The sequence below is a fragment of the Schistocerca americana genome, chromosome 5, assembly GCF_021461395.2.
Source record: "Schistocerca americana isolate TAMUIC-IGC-003095 chromosome 5, iqSchAmer2.1, whole genome shotgun sequence".
Classification (NCBI taxonomy): domain Eukaryota; kingdom Metazoa; phylum Arthropoda; class Insecta; order Orthoptera; family Acrididae; genus Schistocerca; species Schistocerca americana.
Genome location: NC_060123.1, coordinates 620060521 through 620064486, shown reverse-complemented (window position 1 = coordinate 620064486; position 3966 = coordinate 620060521). Strand labels below are relative to the sequence as shown.

The 3966-nt window shown below is 39.0% G+C and overlaps 1 pseudogene; it reads right to left on the bottom strand.

Moving 5' to 3' along the window:
* Positions 1-2656: 2656 nt before the first annotated feature.
* LOC124617085 lies at positions 2657-2774 on the bottom strand (annotated as a pseudogene).
* Between the last annotated feature and the right edge of the window lie 1192 nt (positions 2775-3966).

Sequence of the window (3966 nt, the reverse complement as noted above, 5' to 3'; positions counted from 1 at the left end):
TGGATTCTTCTCATGCGAATTGTGTCTGTTATTTTGGATATAGTTTTATATATTTCTGCATTGGGTTTTGGATAATGCCCACCATCTTTAGATATTGGTCCTAGGATTTTCCTCATTATTCTACGTTCTTTCACTTCTAATTTCCTTTTCACTGTTCTGTGTTGAAGATTTAGTGTCTCAGGTGCGTAGAGAGCTTACGGTATAATTACTGTTGTGTAATGTCGAATTTTGCAGTTTCGTGGGAGACTCTTTTTGTTGTAAAGGTTTTTTGCTAACTGAAACGCTGTCTCCATTTTCTTAACTCTTCATCTGACAGATTTCTTTTCATTACAACTTCCTGCAATCTATTCACCTAAATATTTAAATTCTTTTACTCGAGAGATGTAGTTATTACCAATTTTGAGATCAGAAGGTGCGTCTTTGATGTCAGTCATAAATTTGGTTTTTTCAAATGACATTTCTAATCTTATTTTTGCTACCTGCTCTTGTAATAATTCCAGCTGTTTCTGTGAATCGGTAATGTCTTGGGCGATTAGTGCCATGTCGTCAGCAAATGCTAAACAGACTAATTCTATGCTCTATATTTCATTAGACTCTGTATTTTAACATTTCCATGCATGGATGATACTTTCATGGGTGAAACGTGTGTATTTTACTCCCCAGTATAGTTTCTAAACACGTGGTTTTAGCATATCAGCGTATAAATAGGCGTTCCTAGACACCTGAACTAGAAAATGACTCTAAAGTTCACTGCCGACACAATGTAAGGAGCAGTATTACAGCGCAACAAACAGTGAAGGGATATTCGAAATTTTATGAGTCTTTTCCAAAGAAACACTCGTTCTAAAAAGTTATGTTCTCTCTGCACCACTATATAAAGCTGTAATTTTCTATAAATAATTTTATCTATAAGTAAGCCATCTAAACATGAGAGAAATTTAGGTCCTTTCAAACATCGGAAGACGACTAATAGTCAACCTCCTATTACAATAGCTATCAGTTCCATAGACTTGTCTGCAACTGACTATCGTCTACTCTCGGTCCCACACCATCTTTTCCTCCACCTTGTCATCTGAGTACCATGTTAATGTACTGTTCTTGAACTGCCATTGTAGCTCTCCTTTCGGTCTTCTCCTATTTCAATATCCCTTCCACTTCTGATAATGACAAACATGGCTTCAAATGTGCTAAGCTAATCAATACGGTTCTTAATGCCGGTTTTTATTATTACTACGTTAGTTATTCTCGGCTAATATCATTATTATTATATTTATTGTAAATTATTACTGTGATCGTTATGTAATTTTTTTTAATATGTTGCTCCTGGTCATATGTAACAGAGGGTCTTAAGGCCCTCATCTGGTCAGGCTAAATAAGCTAGAAATAAATAAGAAAAAAATAAACTGTTGTGTAATTGTGCTTTAAATGGTTCAAATGGCTCTGAGCACTATGGGACTTAACACTGGAGGTCATCAGTCCCCTATAACTTAGAACTACTTAAACCTAACTAACCTAAGGACATCACGCATATCCATGCCCGAGGCAGGATTCGAACCTACGACAATAGCAGTCGCGCGTTTCCGGACTGAAGCGCCTAGAACCGCTCGGCCACCGAGGCAGGCAATTGTGATTTTATTAATACTTAATTTTTGTTTTGTATCTTATCTCTGAGTAGTGATACACAGAGCATTCGAGTCCACTGCCTAACTCAGTGATGCAATATTTAATCATCTTAGAGCGGAAAACACAAAAAACCTGACTGTAGAGCATTTCGAAGTTTTAAGCAATGTTACCACACATTGTGCCTCATGCAACGAAGGCCTTAGATTTAACATTCACAGCCCCAATAAAGACTGAACAAATCAGGTGGGAGTTTTCACAAAGACTGTTTATTTTCAGGTTTTCTGTTGAAACATTTGATAAACATTTTCATAACTTAAAATGATTATTTTCAGGTTTTCTGTTGAAACATTTGATAAACATTTTCATAACTTAAAATGAAATCAAATTTAAAAAAATATACTAATAATAATCTCATTCTAATTTGGTGACTTCACAACTGATATTAATTAATAAACTGTACTGGGGTTCGATGTTGAAAGAATTACGGAAGTAGTTACTGACACTGTACGGACAGTGTATCGTGTATGAGAAGGGAAATGGACACTGGTGACCAACACAGTGCGGGAATATTTAAAGTATAGAAGAATGATGAAAGTTAGTGGGCAGAAACTGTGTGGAAGTAATAGAGAGAATAGCAGCGTGGTGAATGAGAAATAAATCATTTTTCTTCTTTCCTCAATTGTTAGGCATTTGCTCGTTACGTGCTCTTCTTTAGTGCCTCAGCTGTCTGTGGTTAGTTTCTATTTGCTCTCTCCAGCTCTTTATTGGTCCACATAGTGATCGTTTCCCTATTCATCGATAGTTCTCTCCCTCTCTGTCTCTGTCTCCGCCCGAACAGGCCTTGGGAGGCCCAACGGCACCGATCGGCCGCAGTGCCATCCTCAGCCCACAGGCGTCAATGGATGCGTACATACAGCGGCATGTGGTCAGCACACCGCTCTCCTGTCCGTATGTGAATTTACGATACCGGAGACGTTACTTCGCAATCAAGTAGCTCCTCAGTTTGCCTCTCAAGGGCTGAGTGCACCCCGCTTGCCAACAGCGCTCGGCACACCAAGTGGTCAACCATCCAAGTGCTACACTAGCCCGACAGCGCTTAACTTCGGTGACTTGACAGAAACCGGTGTTACCACTGCGGCAGGGCCGTTGGCTTACGAATACTACTAAAAATAAATTGTGACATCGTTTACCGATTAATTTATTTAATTTTCGACCCATTTATTTATGCTATTATGTCCTCTTTGCCGTATTCGTTATCACGTAGTGTACAGCCGGCTACTCTTCTTGAGAAACTCATTTTCGCAGTTTCTGTTCTTCATTCATGTCCATTTGTCATTGCTGATGTCTCACTGCCATAAGGTACAGATGATATTGTCATTGTTTTGTGTAACATTATTGGCATCTCTGTCCTCATCTTCTTTTTAAGTGAGCAGTATACGGCCCAATTATTGTAACTGAATATTTCAAATTTGTTTGCAAAGGGGTGGAATTTACCGAGAAATTGATTTTTTCATTTACTTTCTTTATTTTGGAAACCAACCAAACAAGAGGCACGCAAAAAGCACAGGAATAACATTGCTGTGGGCGGAGCTTGTGTAGTACGCGCTTCTCCCGCTAAGCATGTATGGCGCAACTCGGTGCCAGTTCAGTGCCGCCTGTGTTGTCTACCTGGCTTGTTCTGTTCATCTGCAGTGACTGTTTTTGATAGGGCTGTTTTGTTCTTTCGTTTTTTATTATGTCAAGTTTAATTGAACAGCGTGCAGCTGTGAAATTTAGTTTTGTACTCGGTAAAAATAGTGCTGAAATTGTTGTGATTTTGAAAACAGCCTACCAAAATGACGCTATGGGAAAAACCAAAGTGTACGAGTGGTTTGCTCGATTTGAAAATGGCGGCATGTCGATTAACGACTAACCTGGTTTTGGAAGTCCGCCCGATTGAAAATGTTGAAAAAACTGGAGAGCTTGTGATCACAGACTTTTTGACAGACAGTTGATCAACTGTCAGAGATTAGTGGCTTATCGTGGAGCTCGTTTCACCAAATTTCAACGGAAGATTTGGAAATGAAAAGGGTTGCTGTCAAGGTTTTTCCTCGAGTTCTGACTGACAATCAAAAGGAACGTCAAGTTGAAACATATTGTGCTTTGGAACAACAACTAGAAACTGATTTAGATTTTCGGTCAAAGGTAATTACTTGTGATGAGTCATCGTGCTATGGTTACGACCCAGAAACAAAGAAACAGTAAAGCCAGAGGAAGACGTCACCCCCTCTAAAAAAATGTTGTCAAAACCATGCTAAATTGCTTTTTTGATTCCAAGGGCGTAGTTGATTCAGAGTTCGTTCC